Raw genomic sequence first — 21,795 nt, 5'->3', positions numbered from 1 at the left:
CCAACAACACCAACAGTATCCGAGTACCAAAATGTAACAAGGCAAGATACGGATCAAAATCCCTGTCATCACTGGCAAGTAAAGCGTGGAATCAACTGCCTGTAAATTGCAGAAAGGAGAGAAATTTGGCCACATTTAAACAACAGATTAGGACATTAATTTATGAATACTGACACTGTGCCTATTCTACCTCATTTTTTCCTTCATAAAACGTAGGTGCAAAAAATGTTTATTTTAGTCTATTTCTTATATTTTTCAATTATATAAATTTATAATATTCCATTGTATGTATACTTATAAACAAATAGCACAACTGTATATTAATTCATGTAGGGCAAAAAGCTGTTTTTGTTGTTCGGAATCAATGTAAAAAAAATGTAAGCTTAATTGTAACCCTACTTTAATAATAATAAATAATAATAATAATAAATATAATACTACAGGCAAAATTACTGTTTTGTATATTTTAACTTTTAGTTTCTTAGATATTAAACGAGAAGACAAAAGTTTATGAAGAGAGAAGTAACATGCATTTCCTGAATTAAGCCTACTTTTTATTTCCTCTTTAATATAATTTTCATTTGTTAATATTACTCCTAAGTATTTGAATTTGGAAATTGGTTCAAACGAGTTGTTATCAATAATTAGATTTTGATTATTACCTAACACTTGGTTTCGGCCTGTAAGCATATATTTAGTTTTCTCTTTGTTAACTTCCAAACCTATCTCTTTAGCAGTTTTGAAAAATATTTTAGCATTATTCTTAATTGTATTCACATCATCCCCCAGTAAGTCTACATCATCTGCATATGCTAACAACTGAGTCACACCATTTAATTTTAGTCCTTCTTTAGTTTCTTTTACCTTCCTTACAGTATATTCTAAGGCAAAATTAAAGAGCAATGGAGATAATGCATCTCCTTGTTTTAACCCATCATGAATTGTAAATTTGTCAGACATATTAATACCCACACGAATTTTACTTTCTGTTTCACTGGTGCATATTTTTATCATACTAACAAGCTTCTTAGGTATTCCAAACTCTACTAATACATTATATAATTTATCTCTTTTGACCGAATCATATGCTTTTTTTAAATCAATGAATAGCTGATGGACATTTTGATTATATTCCCACTTTTTTTCAAGTGTCTGTCTGATGTGAAAAATTTGATCTGTAGTTGATCTGTTACGTTTAAATCCACATTGATAATCACCTATAATTTCATTAGCATATGGTGTTAGTCTTGTTAAAAGAATGTTAGACAATATTTTGTATGTTGTTGAGAGTAGAGAAATTCCACGGTAATTATTGCAGTTCATTTTATCACCTTTTTTAAACACAGGAACAATTATGGATTCTTTCCACTGTTGAGGGATTTCTTCTTTATTCCATATTAAACAAATTAATTTATGAATTTGACATATTAATGAATTTCCACCATATTTAATTAACTCAGCTGGTATTAAATCAATGCCAGGTGCTTTGTTATTCTTTAGCCTTTTAATAGCATCCTTAACTTCAGTCAAGTTAGGTTCTGGAACTAAAGGTTCTGTTGTGTGTACTTCATTTACTTCTGATTTATCTCCTACATGGACATTTAAAAGGTCATTAAAGTAGTTCTTCCATCTATTTAGAATATCGCTTGGGTCAGCTAGAAAATCACCGTCTTTATCTTTTATCAAGTTTACTTTAGGTTGCCACCCCTTTCTAAACTCATTTACACCTTTATATAAATCTCGGATATTTTTATTTTTGCTGTTTGTTTCAATTTCGTTAATTTTGCTTTTCAAGTAATCTCTTTTTTTACTTCTAAACGTGCGGTTAACTTCTCGCTTTATTCTATTATAATTGTTTAGATTTGTATCATCAGAGTTATTTAACCACCTAAGTCTAGCCTGATTTCTTATTTCCATTAGATTATGACATTCATTATCAAACCATGGCTTACTTTTTCTCGGTTTATGGTATCCTATACTTTCTTTAGCTGCTGATTCTATTGCATTTGTATGTGCTCCCAATTCTTATTTACGTCTGTTTCTTTTATATTTTCATCATCATTTAAATCCTGCAAAACATCAAATCTATTTGACAGTTTTATTTGGTAATCTTTCTTAATTCTTTCATCTGTAAACTTTCCTGTATCAAATTTTATAACTTTTAGATTTTGTTGCTTATGATTTATCACTGAGAGTCTTTCTCTTAATTTAGCAATTACTAAATAATGGTCACTGGTACAGTCAGCACCTCTATGTGTACGAACGTCAATTATACTAGTATGTCTTCTCTTATCAATGAGAATATGATCTATCTGATTATAAGTTTTACCATCTGGAGAAAACCAGGTATATTTATGGATATCTTTATGTTTAAAAGTGGTACTTTTCACAATTAAATTCTTTGAGGTTGCAAAAGTAATCAATCTTATACCATTATCATTACTTAATTCATGAAGACTTTCTTTACCAATCGTGGGTTTAAATGTCTCTTCTTTGCCAATCTGTGCATTACAGTCACCTAACAGGATTTTCATATCATACTGAGAAAATTTATCAAAGACCTGTTCTAACTCTGTATAAAAATCATCTTTAGTATTATCATCTTTATCTTCCGTTGGTGCATGTATGTTTATTAGAATAATTTTACACCACCTACCCTGTAAAACTGCATATGATATCCTATCATTAATAAATTCTACTGTTTTAAGAGCAGAGATAATTCTATTATTTATGAAAAAGCCTGTTCCAAAATTATGATTTTCAGTACCACCATAGAAGAAAGTATAATTTTTAGTTTTCTCCTGGCCACCTAACTTCCTGGACAGCTACTACATCTAATTTATACTTAACTATCTCATTAACTGTACACTGAAATGCCCCAGGCCGGTAAAGGCTCAGAACATTCCAGGTGCCTAATTTAATATCCTTATTCCTAACGTAGATCTTATCTTTAGTCCAGGGACCTCCCAAAGTAGTCCCCACCCGGAGATCCGAACGGGGGACTATTTTACCTCCGGAATATTTTACCTTGGGAACATCCATGGCCTTATATTGCTGTTTCTTGACATTTTTTTACAGTGCAGAGTTGTCAGCTCTACGCCTAACCCCTAATATGAATGGAGGAACTACTACACAAGACAAACACAAACACATTAGACAGCACAATTACTACACAAGACGAACACAAACACATTAGACAGCACAACTACTACACAAGACACACACAAACACATCACAACTATAACACAATATAAACACAAACACACCACAACTACTACACAATATAAACACAAACAGACTACACACCACAGCTACTACACAAACACAAACAAATTAGACAGCAGAACTACTACGCAAGACAAAACAAACATACTAGACAGCACAACTACTACACAAACATACTAGACAGCACAACTACAACACAAGACACATACATACACATCACCAATACTACACAAGACACACAGAAATACATTAGACAACATAACTACTACATAAGATAAACACAAACACACTAGAAAGCACAACTACTTCACAAGACAATACCAACCACACTAGACAGCACACCTACTACACAAGACAAACCCACATACAAGCACACCACAACTACTACATAAGACAAACACAAACACACTAGACACCACAGCTACTACATAAGACAAACTCACACACTACACAGCACAACTACTGCACAAGACACACAAACACACAACAACCACTACACAAGGAAAAAACAAAACGCACAACTACTACTACACAAAATTATGAAAAAAATGAAAATGAAAAAAAAATGAATGAAAGAATTGAAAAAAGGAAAAAAACACATCAGAACTAGATAATTAATTTTACATGGTGCAGCAGCCAAGAGACATATTGATAATTTCTTTAAGTTACTAATTTGTTTTAGCCATATGTGAGTGCCAACGCAATGTCATACTGGTAACATGGTTGTCTTGAAAGTTTGATAAAAACAAACTTTGATAAATTTACTACTCATTATTTAAATTAACTTTAAAGTCTTCCTGCTAAGAGATTTTTTAAAAAAATCATAGAACGATAGGAACCGTTACCTTAGGTTTCATTGCTTTAATATTTACACGCTTTTTTTCATCTCCTGTACTTGTTGACAAAGTTTTAAATGCTAGAAGAAATAAACTTCATGCAGAAGCGAATAGTTACTTGAGTATACTAAGGAAAAATGAGGTTGGCTTTTGGGTGTCAGAAAGTAACCCTTACACAAATTAAGTCAATACCACTTTGAACCAATATGGATTTCCACTGATACTTAAAAAATTGTAACAGTTCAACACATATCAGACTATTTCCAAATTTTAACAAACTTTCTGCGCATAGATTATTTAATAAATGTGTCATTACTTAATATAAATGTGAAATAACTTCTAAACATGAGAGCATGTGTGTATATTTCGAGCACGCAAAAAAAAAAAAAAACAAAGATAAAAGTAAACAACGATAAGCCCCCCTTTAATTTAATGACAAATTATTCTTTTTGGTTTAGAAAGAAATACATTTATGAAAAACATGGTTGCTTCGTTTGCAATACATCCGTTACTGTAAGACACACGTACTTCAAATTATACCAGCAAAAAAAAGCATGATTTATTATTGGTGACAATCAGGTGCATTGTCTGCTGCTATTACTCCAGTTTCAATTTATGAATCACTTCACTAAACCAGGATTCAAATCTTGGTCTGTCCATTTCATGCTGATAATCACCCTGTCTTTGCAGGGAACAGTAAATATGCTCCTTCAACAAAGACGTCATTGCCGCCAGTGGGTGAAACAATAAGCCTCCCCTTGCCCTATTTTCTTGTCAGTTTCTTCAGCCCTGGCGGTGGTTTTGCACAGTGGTGTCCTTCAATGTACACCCCCTGCCCCCTCCCCCCACCGAGTTAAAGCACGTCTCGTCCAAATAATAAACATGTTTCTTATCACGATGATATCTTTTAATAATGCGGAGATTCTTTTGTCATCAAACTACAAACAATCGTGTCCTCTTCCTAAACTTAGACCGCAAATCATTCAGCACCCGTGATACAGTTCGTGCGCACATTGACGCCAAATCACCTCACGCCTTGTTTTACTTTGATCATGTTGTCGTAAGGAGGATTATGCATTTAAAACAACTTGCTTGATTTGAAGAGCTTTTCCCTTCGGATGAAGCCCAAAATAACTCTCGGGTAAAACTGCACGCTGAACAGGAGACCTCGATTCAGCCATTCTCGCTGCTGTATAGCCACAATAAACAGGGTTAAAATAGTGGGATGTGCAACACTGGTATCACGGATTTCACGTGCTCTGCAACGTATTCAGTTTTGCTCGACTCGCTCTTGATCTTCACCGATTCTTCAGCGCAATACAAACCCCAGTTGGCAAATCTGCGGATCCTAGTTCGTCTGCACAGTGATTGCAACCGATCAAGTACATACCTGCTAATGGATGTATTATTTTGTCTGTATTTTACAAATTAAATAACTGTTTTCTTGTAAGTATGCAGTTGTGTCGGAATAGAACCCGTCTCAGTGGAACTATATTCTGTGTGCACGTTTGGATCTACATATGTGAAAACCTGCTGCAAGGTTGACTTGATGCTTGGCTTAGTTAAAAGATGGGATATTTTTTCGATTTGTGTTATTTATTGTTATGAGAAATTGGAAAAATGGTTTTCGTATTTGAAAGTGAAACCCCTCCCCACCCCCAGAAAAATGATTGGTAATTTGTCTGCTCCCTACAGTAATACCTTCCGCATCCAGTGAATAACAAAAATGTATGAAGACCTATATTATGTACCAACCAGAAGCATAAATAAAACACATTTACGTATTCATACGTTTATTTTATTCCAATTAATGATCACCAGTTGTATGTAAGTGTTAGCAAGAAAATTTCCAGCAGAAAGTAACTGTAAAAGTAACTTACAGTTACTTTTCAAGCACCAGTAACTGTAACTGAGTTACTCCCTCTGTCCCATAATTATAGTCCGGTATGCCAAAATGGTAGTACAGGAACGACAGACGAAGAGGCAGATGGAAAGCACAATTTGTACTGATCCTTGAGTAATAAAGTTGTATGACTCATTCCCATGTTTCATGTTCTTCTTCTGTATACACCAATGTCACAGTTTGAATATCGGACAATTATTATGACACAACAAACAAAAATGTACCGGACAATAATTATGGGACAGAGGGAGTACTTTTTAAATTGAGTAACTGTAACTCTGTTACTTTTTGAAGCAAGTAGTTATATTTAAAAAGTAACAACACTAATAAATATTCTATCTGGCAAAGATAAAATATAAGTTCCTGGAAAGACTTGAAATCTTACTCTGCCTTACATTTACTTGAAATCTCGAATTCTACACATAACTTTCATATTACGTGAATGTTTTTGCATTTCTAGAGATAAAATTAAAAATTTACGAGAAGTTCCAGACACTTATGTGCACAGTGCAGGAAACTCTGAAAATTAACACCTTCTTAAAATGTCCATTCGGTGTTGCCCCACTGCTCGGGATCCTGGAAAGTCGGGAAATCATTTCCCAAAGTTGGGATCGGGATGGGAATTTTTTTCCAAAATCTCGTTCCAACTTTTCAGGACCCCACACACCCCTACACATTACACATTCAGAAGCAGTTTCAAAAATGTTAAAAATAAAAATAAATCGTAAATTACATTACATAACAAGATTGTTAATGGAGAAAGAATGAAATATTTGAAATCACACTTTTACGGCTGAAAGTATTTTTTCTAAAATGTTCATTGTACCAACATAACTGATAAAAAAAACTTTTTTTTAAGTGAATACGTGGAAAACGTTGGATCAACATATAAGGAAATGTCAGTCACTTTCTTAACATGCTATGCTGAGAATTGACGATCCTTGCCAACTATTTACATATTCCATTAAAAAAATACTGATATCTCACAATGACCATTGTCCAAATTTGGTGCTACCAGCCACATTTTTTATTTGTCTTTTTGTTATTTAGCTTTGCTTTGCTGCATCTGTATGCTATTATGATAGATAAAATCGGTAAATTGACGCTTGTAAAGACACGACACCGAACCTTACACTACCAGTAGCTACATTGGGCTATATTGTATATCATCCACAAAAAACCCATTTTACTTTAATTTAAGAAGGATTTATGTAACTCAGTTTCATTAAAAATACATAAAATTTAACCTGCTGTTTCCTTCATTTCAAGAAGTTTTCAATTTTGATAAAGGACAAATATGTTACGAAAGCACAAACTTGCACATAAATATTATCATATGTATATGGCAATGTTTCAATAAATAAGGTGACTAGTCACAATCACGTATTCTAATACAGTAACATAATATGCAAAGACTCTATGCGGTTTAGATTATACATTTCGCCTTTTATGTTGCCATTTTCATCATCTCAATACAATTGATGCAATACACTGTAATACTCTGCGTAACAACAGTTGTTCTCATTCGATATGGTATGTACGGAATGCCTTTGGACACCTAAATGGACCAACAAGCCCACCCTACCTTGCAGCATATCACAAAAACCAACACTAAATAAATCCACCAAAATTTGAGCTATCCAACATACAGTATGTTTATTTTGAATCTAAATTACTTTCTTATTCCATTTAAGTTTAATTTGCAAAGTTAAATGGTTCCGAACTGGCATGTAATGTATGTGCCTTTGTTGTGGAGAGAGAGAGAGAGAGAGAGAGAGAGAGAGAGAGAGAGAGAGAGAGAGAGAGAGAGAGAGAGAGAGAGAGAGAGAGAGAGAGAGAGAGAGAGAGAGAGAGAGAGATATTATATATATATATTATATATATATATATATGCTTGCAGCATTGTTAACATTACGTGACGTAAAACAGCTGCAGGGTTAGCATGGGAAGAGCTTTCATCTTCCGCTCTGTCCATACACACAAATGGCATTTGTGCTGCCACCTGGAATGCATTTCTGGAACTAATTCACACACCATTGGACACACTGTTTTTGATGAATTTACGACACTTAGGGTACTTTTCAGAATGAGCTGAAAATTGTACCACAGTATTATTTCATCATTTTCTAACGATTTTTGAGTCAAATCTCCCGGGGAACCGAGGCAAGTTCTCCAGTGTGACTTTGGTTCCCCGAATATAAAGTGTGTAGTTTAACTTTGTTCCCCAGATGTGCAAGCGTCTCTTGTATTTTCTACTGTTTTTGCTTGTATTAATTTAGAAAAACAGAAGTTCTGCCCATCTTGTCTTCTTGTGTGTGAAGGAAGAAGGCACAATTTCTGTGTAAGAATTTGACAGTTTTCAAGTTCTGTCCCACTTATTGTTATTACGTTCTGATCCTGATCAATTACAACGTATGATGGACTATGTGAAAGCATACATGTCAAGTTATGGTACGCAAAAGGTATCGGATTCATGCTAAATAGTTTATAATTCTTTTGCTGTGAACTGATTGGCATTTTCACTTCCATGCTGACAGTTCCATCAGATATTCTGCACTGTGTCAGAGGTATCTGATAGTACACATCTACAAGGGTAGCAGAAATAGCCAAATCAAATTCTTTGCATAGAATATTTTTCCTAATTTTTTCAAGATCCTTGAGAAATATTGCTTTAGGGATAACATGCTCACCTGCAAAGTGGTGCTTGCAGTTGGTTATTGCATCTTCGAATTGTGAAATTTGCATGAATTGGCTTAATTGTACTAATCTTGTCATGAATTCCAAAAGATACACTTGCGTTACATGCGTGCTCTTATATGTTAAACTTTGTAATTTTGAAATTAAGTCATTTTGATTGTTTGCTAAAATTTCTGAGTGGTTGTTATAAGCTCTGAACACATCGTGGATTTTGTGTTGGAATGAGTTGACTTCGCCACTAATATTTTAGAAAAAATATAGCTTCTAGTTGGAGCTGCGTACTTGTTATTGTTTGGTTGATTTGCCTCTCGTTCTGAAATAGAGGTTCGATTTGCTTAGTGGTGGCAAAATCACAGCAGTAGTTAGCCATAGTGCTGATGAAGCCTAATATGGTTCGCTTCTGCATGGAACTTGGGGGATTGTCTGAAATAAAAGGAATAGTGGTTAAATAGATGAGTATGCAGACTCTGCAGCTTGATGGATAGTTGACAGTTTGGTGAGGTATTGTCTTGTGGACTGCATAATATGTTGTGGGGGAGGAGGAATAGCTGTTGGGGTTTGGGAATTTCTATGGGCATGTTGTAATGTAATGGGATTGTATAGTTATAGGTTATTGTACCTGGCAGTTTTTTGAGATATAGTCCACATGAAATTTGCAAATGTTGCATGGCTTGCACTGTCGCAACGATGTGGACAAGGAGGAATGTTAGGGTGGTTCCCATTTTGTTCGTTGTGTTCTGCAAATGGTAAAAGATGAATATTAGTTCTTATCTGCATGTGTAGTTGTTGCAGAGTATTTAATTTCTAAATTAAGTATTTTGCAGAGTTCTTTTATTTCTAGACTTAAGACAACTTGGCAATGAACGAGCAAACAGATTAAAAAAAAATATGAGATAGCACATATGCGCATAGTGCTACTTGTTATGTTTACTAATTTTCTCTTTTATTTGCTATTATTAATATTGCTGTGAAATGAGAAGAAATGTATGTTTTTAGCGAGCAATTCTGGCTTTTCTAACATTAGTATGCTTCTTTGTTTATTTTCTCCTCTATTTTTTTTCCCGCCAAAACTGTGTCGCGCACAGTAATTCTAGGCTTTTCAACAGTGCCAGCAGAATCTGGTGAAACGCTGACCTTCATTCAGTAACTGTGCTTGCACAACTCCACACATGCATCCCTTGGATGCACAAATTCTGTGGAATAAGCTTTATGTGCTTTTGCACTATGTATAGAGATTGATTCGTGTGAATTGCTGTATGAAACAATTCGTCATGCTTATGTTGTGTATTGTTTACATTTTAAGAGGTATAATTTGCAGGTATAACATCCAAGCAGTATCCTCTCACAAAGATCTAGGCATTGTTTTCGACCAAAAACTCACATTTGAAGAACATATAACAGGAACAACACAAAAAAGGCCATGCGTCTCTTAGGTTTACTGTATCGTTTCACTGAAATTAGTGACATCTCAGCCCTTACCTTATACTTTAAATCATTCATTTCCCCAATAATAGAATAGCTCTCCTGTCTGGTCCATGGTGTGTCCCACTCAACTTTCTAGAATCGATTCAGTCTTTCACTTCTTCCTAGCTATGGTTCGATACAGGGTTACCTCATTATGCAATTTTTCATCTCCGCATCTCTTGTCTTTTCTAAACTTACAAACTGCTTATCTGTGACGTGTGAAAAATGATTTCAGTTATATATACAAAATTGTGAATGGCAAAATCCGCTGCAGCACACTCCTTCATGAATTCCACTTTTGAGTACCTATGCGCACAACTCGCAACACAAGATTATTTTATACAAAGAAACCTAGACTACAAATTCAAAAATGATCCCTCTTTTACAGACTTGCCACACAATATAATAACTTCCCATCAAGAATCTATATATTTTCCTCCGAGTTTGCTTTTCGGTCTTCTATTAGAATAAATGTTTGTAAATAATATCAAATAGTTTATCAATTTGCTATTCTTTTTGTGTTATTTTGTTACTTCTAATTATTATTTTTTAATATATTTTTGCTTATTATTATTACTATTATTGCATTTTCATTGTTGACAATTTCAGTGCAAAATGGCCACCTGTGCTGTATCTGGAATATTCTCAATAAATAAATTTATGAAAGCCAAGCTATGCTCGTAACCATTTACTTTTGTTTTAGTTTCGCAATTCATGTTGGGAGAATGTATATTTGGCAATGTGTGTATTGACATGTTGGATGGGTTTTTGGATCTGGGGAGGTCTGGGGTACTGATTAGCAGGTTTTTCCTTCTTCACTCGGGTGTTTCAAGGCAGTTTATGAATTGGGGGTAGGTAGCTGCTGCTCTTGAACGAGTTATGGGTGGGGTGGGGATAGGGTTATGTATTGCTGTAGCAAGGTTTAATATTTCATCAAGCAATTTATCTAGAGCGTTGTGTAGTGATGTGTTCACTTGTTACGCTCAGGATAGGAGTGGGGAGTTTGTTTATAAATGAAATCATTTTTTTTTCTAGAGCTATTATGGGCTCAATTTAATTGAGTTATGCAAAAAAATTGAATTGTACCTTGCAGTACATAACACTTTCTGTGGGCCATATAGTTGGGTACAAAACTACCACAAAATCTGCATCTATGCCAAACACTGAGGGATGATCTTATTGAATTTTGCTGGGTTGGGGCCAAGGAGGGTTTGAAATTTGTGTAACCTGTACGGTCGTGTACACAATTACTTTGTGCCGAGCAACTCCACCATGATACGTTCATTGATTCTTCAGCGATTAAGTGGGATCGTATTGTGAAGGCTATCGGACTAAGATCATAGAGCTAGAGGTTTCGTTTTATGGTCCCCCTACAATCTTCCTTATCAACCCCTTGGCAAAGGCATGGAAGGAAACAAGGGATGTTATGCGTCGACCAACTCACTTCTTGATCAGGCAGTCAGGCACAAACGTCAGGTGTTAAGACTTGTGTTATTATCCATTCTCCGTGAAGCCCACAGTCTTCCAGTTCTGTGGCAGCTTAGACTGCCTGGATGCTGGCGACTGAACTTTTCTTTACGTAGCAGCCTCTCGCGCCATGCCTGGACAATGGCATGTTTGGATCAGGGGGCGGCAAGACTCTGCTGCTGCGACGGTTAGCTGTGTGAACCTTGGGTGTCCAGGTGCAGTGACAAGGTTCCATTTGGGACTCTCAGGGACGTAGATGATGAGCGTCGGCCTCGTAATGTGGAGCAGGAGACGGCAAACTGAATCAGCCCAAAGAAGCAAGGCTGGCTGCTGTGTGACGATGGTGGAGGGTTGCCCTCGGGTCTTTTTTGACGCTTGTAACAGTATCCTCAGCTAATAGACTTCTGCTGGAGCTATTACTCGCAGATAGCGTTTACAATCAACTGGAACCTTTTTCAAATTTACTGGGATTTTTTAGCATCATTGCTCTGCTTGGTTATTGGAGATGAATCGTTCCGGGTTTTGTGTGTTTTGATGAGTCTGTTACGCCACAAAACCCAGTAGCATTTGTAGAAATGTTGCATACTCTGACGTCATTGCTTACGCAGCGATGGAATGTGACAGCTGACTTCCTGACCGAGTGTCGGTGAATGGTTTTAGAAAATTGATATTTTATAATGGCTCCCTTGTTTCATTTCACATTAAATACTCTATCATGGTAATAAGACACAGTGGAACTTTTCCCACCTGCAATCTGCTGTTGAGTTCCCCTCCCTTTCTCCAGCTTGCTTGTAATGTTTAAGACAGGCTGGAAAGTGTGGAGCCAGTGACTTGTCTGACAGCTTCAAAGATATCAGTTTCCGATCTGCTTTAGACAGATACGACTTGACCAATTCAATGTGAAGAAAAAAAGCAGAAATATTTAGCACAAGCCAATCTGGTTCAAGGGTGCATGGCCCATTTCCTGCCATCTGATGCCAGCGACAAAAATAGAATTCCAAGTGGAGAGTCTGGTCCCACGGTTGAAGCCGATAAGAAAACCTGTACGGGAAGGGGTGGCACATGTTATCATCATGGAAATCTTGAACTCTACATGCAGCAATCTTCTGAAAAAGCAGTAGTTAAAAACTGAAATATAATAGTCAGCAGCCTTAGGGGAATTGGCAGGAAGAAAAGGAACTATCGCAAAACTTATAACTATGATTTCACTGCACCAAAAATAAACCACATGACCAACAAAATGCACACTGTGTTTATGTTAACTGAAGAGTTTATTATTTTGAAAAGATACTGATCTTCACAGAAAAGCTATAGATATAATAAATGACAAAGCAATACTAAATGCTGAAATAAATCATATTTCAAACATTGGCTCATCAATTGAGTATATATAATGGAAAATTTTCAATTAAGAGAAAAATAAGATTGTCATTAAATGTAAACAGGAAAAAAGATAAATACATAAGCTATGAAAGCAAGAATCATCACAGCTACAAAAAAATGCTAATTTCCAAAACTTCTTTTTTGTTCTTGTAACAAACATGTAACATGTGACAGCATGTAATACTTCACAACACAATTTCTTTACGAAAAGACTGTCATCTATTATTTGACAATATACGACTGTCATATATCAACACAATATCACCACCAGGTCCACATGTTTTCATTTCTTCTTCTTCTTCTCTCCTGCAACCTATGGGATGAAAGAATGAAAAAAAGGTCAAAATTATTTAGGTATTTTTTTTCACATTGTAGGAAACTTTGGATATGGTAAGATATTAATACAGTCGGCTCTCGATTCTACGACCCCGGATATAATGACCCTCTCGAAGTTACAACCCTTTTCCGGGAACTAGGAAAAATTTTGAAAAAGTTGAAAGAAATCGGTCGAAAAATACGTTTTTGCACTCATTCTCTTCACAAGACCTCTACCGCTCAAAAGTGGGTCTGATCTAAAAATAGACACCACCACACCATGCTTGAGTGATACCCAACACACGAGGCTTGTTTTGCCATTGTGATTTCGCTTGCTCTTTGATACAAGAAGATCCAATGTGCATGAATGTTATTTTAAATCAAGCTTGACTTGTTTCCTTGTACTACTGACAACTCGGGAAGGGGAAAGGGGGGGGGGGGGGAGCAGCCTGAAATGACTGCTGGACTTGCAGGTATGGCAGGTTAAGCAAGCTCTTTCATCCATAAATACACTACCTTCAGAAATGAGAGAAGATCGCAGGAATGTTCCAAAATACAGACACGTGGTGCCTGAAAGTCTCACCCAAGGTCCGTTGACTTGTTTGCCACCTGCTTTGGAAGGTCTGTTCATAACGACCCTTTTGAACAAGCCAAGGTGGCTGTAAAACTGTGACGTCATAGTAATGACAGATTGATGGGGAAAGTTTGGTATCCGCTAGTTTTAGCAAGGGAAACTTGTTTCTCTGTTCTTTCCTTGTGCTTATATTCTTGTATTTCCAGTAATTTTTTTATGCGTTTCATATTGTAGTGTCTGGGTGACAATAAATAATGTCTCACTGTGCTGCAAGCACATAAATATATATATAAAAAATGAAAAATTCCCACATTGTTTACCACATATTTCCGTCCCATGAGAAATTCCGAGGAAATGCTATTGAAAGACAAATTTCAGGTTGCTATTTTTCTTTTTATACCAGTGTGTTACGAATGTGATTTATAATCCGAATTAGTAGGAATTACAGCAAAGAAGAGTCTGAAGATAGGCACCATTCGTACAGTGATAATCCCAGTTGCTTAGTGACAATAACAGTGTTCTTGCAAGACGTGTGAAGTTGGGGTTGCCAAATGCGGACTTTTTCTTTTTACAGAGTATATGATCTGACTACCATTCTGGAGACTCGGGTTCGATCCCTGATGGGAGAACCCGGAATTTTTGCACATGTTCAAGTGGCTCCGGTGCCCAGCCAGCATCATATATGAAGTGGGTACTTGGAAGAAACTCTGGGGGATAAAAGTGACACTTAAAGTGCAGCACATTGAGAGCTTTGTTAATAAATTTTACCTGAAAAATGGAAAGTGGTTTTATATAAACCTCTATCTCCGAAATTCAGATAGTAAAAGTTCCAAATCGAGATTTTAGATTTTTCGGAATCTGGATACTTCTTGGCCATCATTAGTGTGAAGGCAAGATTGCTAGGAAATATGTTCTGAGTAAGTGCCTCTGTCAGATCGAGAACAAGAATCTTGATTACTCCTATGATTCGTCTGTTTAATACAGACACGTATCTAGAAATATGTTTCGGGGGGGTCCAAAAAAGGTCTCAGGAATAATAATAATAATGTTTTAATTAAAATAATTATATTAAATTAAATTTATACTGATTACAATACATAAATTATTACTATACGAATAGATAAAAAGACTGTATAAGAATAGAGATATACTGATTACAATACATAAATTATTACTATACGAATAGATAAAAAGACTGTATAAGAATAGAGATATAACAGTGCATATTCATTACGAACCTTACCTGTAGTTAAGATCGGAATAATTTACATAAATGCAAGTGCCCTGGAAATGAAATTAATGTCAAATAGATGAAGAATTGAATATTTATCGAATAACAAAAATGATGTTACATGTAGTTGGAGAAAAGTAAGTTTCTGAATAATATATTATGCATCTTATTTTTAGTAATAACGTACAGAAATTTTCCTTGTAATGTAATTCAATGCCGTATGATCCCAATATAATCTGTGCCTTCTAAAAAGATCAAAGGGAATTTATAACCATCGTTTATGCAACAAATGCTAATATTTTAATTGCTTAATTTTCATACTTAAGCAAGACTTTTGGGTGGATAGGGAGGGTCTGAACCTCCTAAATACAGCCTTCCTGTCCTTCAAAGTCGTATGATCCCAATATTGTCTTCCAATAAGTTCAGAGGATATTATACAACAAATGCTAAACGAGTATATTTTCATTATTTTTGCACTTAATTAGTCTTTCGGGTGGGGAGGGGTCCGGACCCCTAAATACGTCCTTCCTGCTCTGATTAAAGTAAGTTTCTGTTTAATATGTTATGCATATTGAGTAGTAGTGTATATAAATCATCTTTGTAATGTCCTTCAAAGCCGTATGATCCCTATATAATCCATGGCTTCCAATAAGTTCAGAGGAAATTATACAACAAAGGCTAAATGAATATATTTTTCATTATCTAATTTTAGTATTTGATAAAGTCTTTCGGAAGGGGTCCGGACCCCCTGGACCCCTCTAAATACATCCTTCGTGTTTTGTCAAGGAAGAACATTATTTTTTTCCGAATTCTATATTTGAACCACAGGATCTAAAAATTAAATGGAAAAATACCATCAAGCAAAAACAGTGGACCCAGTGCTGCTCTTTTTCCAATTCTTTGCAGCACTAACTGCAAGTAAATTTGTGATTTTGCTTACTTATAATTTTTTCTATGCACCATCACATTTATGTATTCTGTGTAAGTTGTGTTGCGATGCTCTTCAATATGTGTTTTTCTTTTAAAAACAAGAGAGTTCAATGCTTTACAGTGTTGGAAATAGCAGACACTCGAAGTCTCATCCTGATTACGTCACAGAGACCCTGCCGGGGCTGTAAACATGGGGACTGAAAAGAAGGCCAGTTATGACCAGACCTTCAAGAGCAGGGGAAACTAGCAGTCTACGGACCTTGGTCTCGCCCATCTGTCCACCTCTGACCTAGAGTTCAGGAAGGTTCCCGTGAGTGAGCAACTCTTGGCCTTGTAGCCGACAACTTCCGGTAACTGCTTTCATTCAAAACATTTTCTTTGTTCCCTGCGGCACTTCATAAAAAAGCGAAACTGTTAGAGATAATCAAAGCCACATAGTCCAATTAAGATCATCAACCCGCTTAATGAGTTGTCATCCAGGGTTCCACAAAAGTTTACTTCAATCTTACGTGCATCATAACTCCAGTTTCCCACTTCGTACGTTTTCCTAACTGTGCAGCTCTCAATGTTTGTTAAAAAAAGTGTCCGTTGACTGAGTGACTTCTCTCTCTTTTCCTGTCAGCAAACGTGGAAGGAAAGGGGGGGGGGGGGCAATGCCGATTATTTCAGCCAACATTTTCTTGTTCGGGTGCGCACAAGGGCTGATTACAGGCGAGGATGGAAGTGGATCCCTCTTCCTTTCCTTTGACGTGGCATTCACATTAGAACTTATAGTTATTTGCTTGGAGGGGGGATGATTTCCAGCCTGCATTGTTACATCGGTAGCCTCTAGGTGTGATGCTGCTGCTGGATAAGCTGCTGTCATATGTCACTGTTTGGCTTTACTTGTTCCAGTAGTGTAGAGAAAGCCCAATGTGGTGAGCTTGCCAATTATCAATGCTTAGTTCATGATTGCAAAATATAAATTACCCATTAATAAAGAAACTTATCAACACCCAGTTGAAACAAAAATTTGCCAAGGAAAATTAAGAGAAAGTTGCAACAAACTTTTTGGAACTTATTATCAAGTATCATACATATGTTCTATTCAACATTTCTCCAAAACAAAAAGTCAATAAATGACTCAATTGAAGAAAGTATTTACAATGAATTGTGACCAGGGCTCGGAACTTGATGAAGAATATTTTTTTTCTGAGCCTTCAAAAGAATTCTAAACCTGATATCAGTCAGTTTTCCTTCAGATAGAACCAGATAAAATTTTTTTATTATCTTTTATTTTTTGCATTTGTATGCCCTCTTTTGTTATTTTTGTCATTTTCAGTATTTTTTCCTTTTTTTGTTATGCCGTCCCACAGTCAGAATCCACAGCATAGCGCCTTGGACCACACGGTCATGGGGGAGGACTTAAGGTAAAATTAGTTACAATATTAAAAAAAATTATGTCCTCCTCCATGGCCATGAGGTCTAAGGTGCTGTGCTTTGGGCTCTGACTGCAGGACAGCATGGGTTTGAAGATCGCCTGGGTTCAGTCTCTGGGCTCTCATCCTGTGTATAGGGCCGATGGCAACCCACCATTGTGAGGAAATTGAGGAGCTACGAGTGAGTAGCGTAACCCGGTCATGGATACCTTCTATAACAGCTGGGGGTTCGACCTCACATGTACTGACTTTCATCTACTCCTTCAGGTGAAGCAGTTTCCAGTAGAACACATGTTTTGACAGTAATGCTGCTGTATGGAGAGTTGTACTTTTTGGAGACAGACACATGGCATGGGCATACAAAATTTAGTGCCATGATATAAAAAATACCTGAACAATGGTGGTGAATATGTTGAAAAGTAAGTTATGGGTCACTGTAACTAATACAATAAATGTCAATAACTACCAAAGTTCTTGTTTTATTTTATGGCGAATTGGAACTTACTTTCTGGACTTGACTTGAATGAAGCTCAAACATATTCAATTCAATAACAAGAGACAAAAAATGAAAAATCAGTACAACGAGCAATGATTAAAGAAATTGTTAGTATATTAAAACATTTACCAATTTATTATTACTTTATTTCATTACATTGGGCACTAACAAACTTTCTTAAGTTGAAGGTTAGCATATTTACTCATGTATAATGCGCACTTTTTTCCAAAAATTTTGCCCCCAAAAACTGTGGTGCATATTATGCACAGAATAATTCAGACAGCCAACATGAAACCGTACAGGTTCATTCCATGATTTTGGGACACTTGCATTGATTTTTCATGTTTACGGAACCCTATCATGTTAATTATCATTGAAAAGCTTGAATCCTGCAGTTTCGGAATATGGAAACAGTATTCCATTCAAGATAACAACACTAATGTGAAATGCGGTTGAAATAAGTTCATCAAAAAATGAAGAAACGTTCTGATTTTTATGGTACTTTGGATGAAAGAAAACACAAGGAAAATGATTATATAAATTAAAATGTATTACTGGCCAAATAATATGACATACATGGAGTGTATAAATTCCTTACTGGAAGAAATCTTGTGCTGCTAACTGCTATTGGGAAGGTCCTGAATTTCCCTCGTATAAATGTTACATTAGTCACGGAAAGAAAAACTATATATTTTGAAAAAGAAGGAATGAGCAATTGAATAGGTATGACACCATTCACTCTTGATCAGAATAGCAACAGATTTACAACCTACAACTAAGAAAGCCATTTCTTGAAATTTGATTGTACTGCACATTATATAAGAGATATAATTATTTGTCACTTTTACCCATCCAAAACCAGAGTGTGCATTATACACGCATAAATATGGTAATAATGATCTCTCGTGAGGTTAAAAGGATGGGGCAGAGGAGAATGACTCTCAATGTGAGTGTATGGGCAATTCCATTGTGACGGGTGTGACATTCAGAAAAATTTATATTCATTTTAAAATTATGTTCTTAGCAACTTCAAAAATGTAACTCCATCAATTCAAGTAATTTCATATTCCTTGATGAAAGTTATTTAATTTCAGAATATTACTCCATCTCAATTATCAGCTACAGAAAAAAAAACATTTTTTTGTAATTGTGACTGAGACTTGACTATAAGACCTTCCTCAGTCTTTAAAAAAAACTCTGTGAAATACATGGGTTTACTGAAACAATTTCATTTTATTTTTACAAATCAAATTTTACTTGACATTTACAGTGGTGAAGCATCTTATGACGCCACGAAGCTGGGCCAAACCACATCATTACTATTTTAAAGGTGTCTACTTATTTCCTCAAAACATATGAAAAGTACACGGAAAGAATGGGTTAAGTCCATTTTTACCGAAAATGAGTTATTGATGCAGTTCTATAGTTTTTAGACACTCTTGCAGATGCATAAAATCAATTTATAAAAATGAGTCAAGTGACAGAGCTATTGCCGTAGGAAAACATAGTATGCAATGAGAGAATGGGCAAAGTCAGTTCACAACACGGAAAGAACGGGCAAAGTCCTGTACACGTTTGCATGCACAGGACTTGTGTTATCGTTTACGGAAGGAAAGCATAGAAAACGAGGTACACCGATGCAAACCTGATACATTTCACATGCCAGATAGAGAAGCAGAAAGTACAGAAACACGGAAGCAATATGTACGAATTTTCAACGAAATCTACCAAGTCCTAACATCAGCACCAACATTGTTTACTACAAACGGCAACTTTCTCTCTTTCTATTTAATATACATAGACTGTCTGATAATGCTGCAGTATTTTATGATTACCCAGAGAGAATCGGTAAACAAGTGTCTAACGAGTAGCTTCTTTTCTTCATCACTATGTGACCACACTACCTGATCCTGAAGTGAAGCACTTAGAGAAGTTTTTTTGTGATTCATGTGGGGTTCAGAATAAGAATTACACGCTCTTCATATATATTCACTATCTTGTTCACCAACTGAAGCGTTTTGATTCTGTTCACATGACATTCCCTGTTAGGGGACATTCCTTTCTGGAAAGTGACAAAGCCCCATGGCTTTTCAGAAGCAAGTTGAGAGCCGAAGTTACCGGGGATTGGATGAAACTTATAGAAGATGCCAGAGCAAAACCTACTCCTTTTGATGTGGTGGAGGTTGATGCGCCTTTGATACGAGATTGGACAAAGTTCTTGCAATCAATGTACAAACTAAAATGTCTATTTCCATCTCATGTTATCAAGGAGATAAGAACGCCATCATCCACGATACATTAGTCATCGAGAAACTTACAATGGGGAATGGAAATCATCAGTAGTAACTGGTCCTGTTAAGCACCAGGAAGAGGAATCAAAGCTCGTGGAAGGAGAGTTTATGTTTCCATCATCCTGTTATGAGGGACTGATACCTATCTCCAAACCAAATCAATCCAATACCTATCTCCAAGGAAAAGTATCATGATCTGCAAGAACTAAAGGTGTTCTGTGACTCAGAGGCCCAGGAATACTACACAAATATTCCATTTCATCAATAAATTTTGCAGTTTTCATACATGCCATTGTATCTTTACATGAAAAATGAATGTTTGCAAGTTTTATAACACACTATGTTCAACCTGTATATTGTACATTTTATGACATACCAATAAAACAATAAAAATAACAATAAAAAGAAATAAGAATCAAATAATTTAAGCTCTTGTGACCAATAAGTAGTAAAATGCCTGCTACGTTCAGGTATTAGCTCACTATTTCTGGATTTGCAATGACATTCATAACATTTATATAGAGAAAATTAGAGGACAAACAGACAGACAGATGAATTGAAGTTTAAATTCTATAATATTTTTAATTTTTCATGTAATGTTTGTATACAAAAAAGCATTCCATGTGGTGTACAACTTTCAACTTTTTAGATACATAAATGTAGAGTTATAGCATTTTGAAGTTAAAAAATGCTCTCCTGAAATATTTTATTTAGTCTTTTATATCGGAAAACTTTCGAATAAAACACAAAGGCGAAACCAATTGGAAACCATCAACAGAAAAAATTGAATTTTTAGCATCAAATTGACAATTGTTGACCAAAAGCATACGTAAACAGCATAGGAAACTACCCCTAAGGCACGAATATAACATATTTGCCATAAACAAACCAATAAATGGCCATAATGCAGAAAAAATACATGAAATAGCCAAATAATGACATTTTTGTGTAATTGTTGTGCGTGTTGCATAACCAAATCACTATCAAAACTTCAAGGTCGATGCACGCCACCTAAACGACCTCCAAAAAATCTGAAAAAAATCAGACATGTTTTTGGTCACAAATAGCCACTTTTCCGCACTAGCCACCTTAACATTTCGAAAAAAAGTTTTTTTCAATACACCCTAATAAGCAGTGTATCACTGAGTGATGACCTGTTGAAAGTTATTGAATGTATGTTAAAAAAAAGTTAAAAAATGTACATCTTGCCTGGTGGCCGACTTTCAGACTCATCACCAAAGTTCCCTGGCTCGAATCCCGGCATGGGTGTTATCTGTGAGTGTCCCTTCATTAATTTCATCTGACGATCACTCATTCTCATCGTCGGGATTAGCCAAAAGTGGAAGAAAAGCAACGCTAAATTAAAAAAAAAATCAACTACAAAATTTACATCTTATCCCTCAGGAGTAAGTCGGTTCCGTACCAAAGGATTAATTTTCTCTCATATTTTACTAAAAAAAACCTTGCTAGAAGAATGTGACACATGAGATAAATTACGTTTTGAAACCAGGGTTTCTTCTTTAAATTTATTTGATGTTGGAAAGTGTTATGATTTATTAATATAG

At 35.7% G+C, this 21,795-nt stretch overlaps 1 protein-coding gene across 2 annotated transcripts in view; it reads right to left on the bottom strand.

The window, feature by feature from the left end:
* Positions 1-13,127: 13,127 nt before the first annotated feature.
* Positions 13,128-21,795, bottom strand: part of LOC145984494 (lens epithelium-derived growth factor-like) — a 72,257-nt gene continuing 63,589 nt past the window's right edge. For both annotated transcript variants that reach the window (XM_083118151.1, XM_083118152.1), the window contains exon 7: positions 13,128-13,288. The gene's annotated coding sequence lies outside the window, so the exon portion shown is untranslated. The remainder of the gene's footprint in view (positions 13,289-21,795) is intronic.

Source organism: Lepisma saccharinum, chromosome 2 (assembly GCF_977018435.1).
Source record: "Lepisma saccharinum chromosome 2, izLepSacc3.1, whole genome shotgun sequence".
NCBI lineage: Eukaryota > Metazoa > Arthropoda > Insecta > Zygentoma > Lepismatidae > Lepisma > Lepisma saccharinum.
This window is presented reverse-complemented; position numbering and strand designations above follow the sequence as displayed.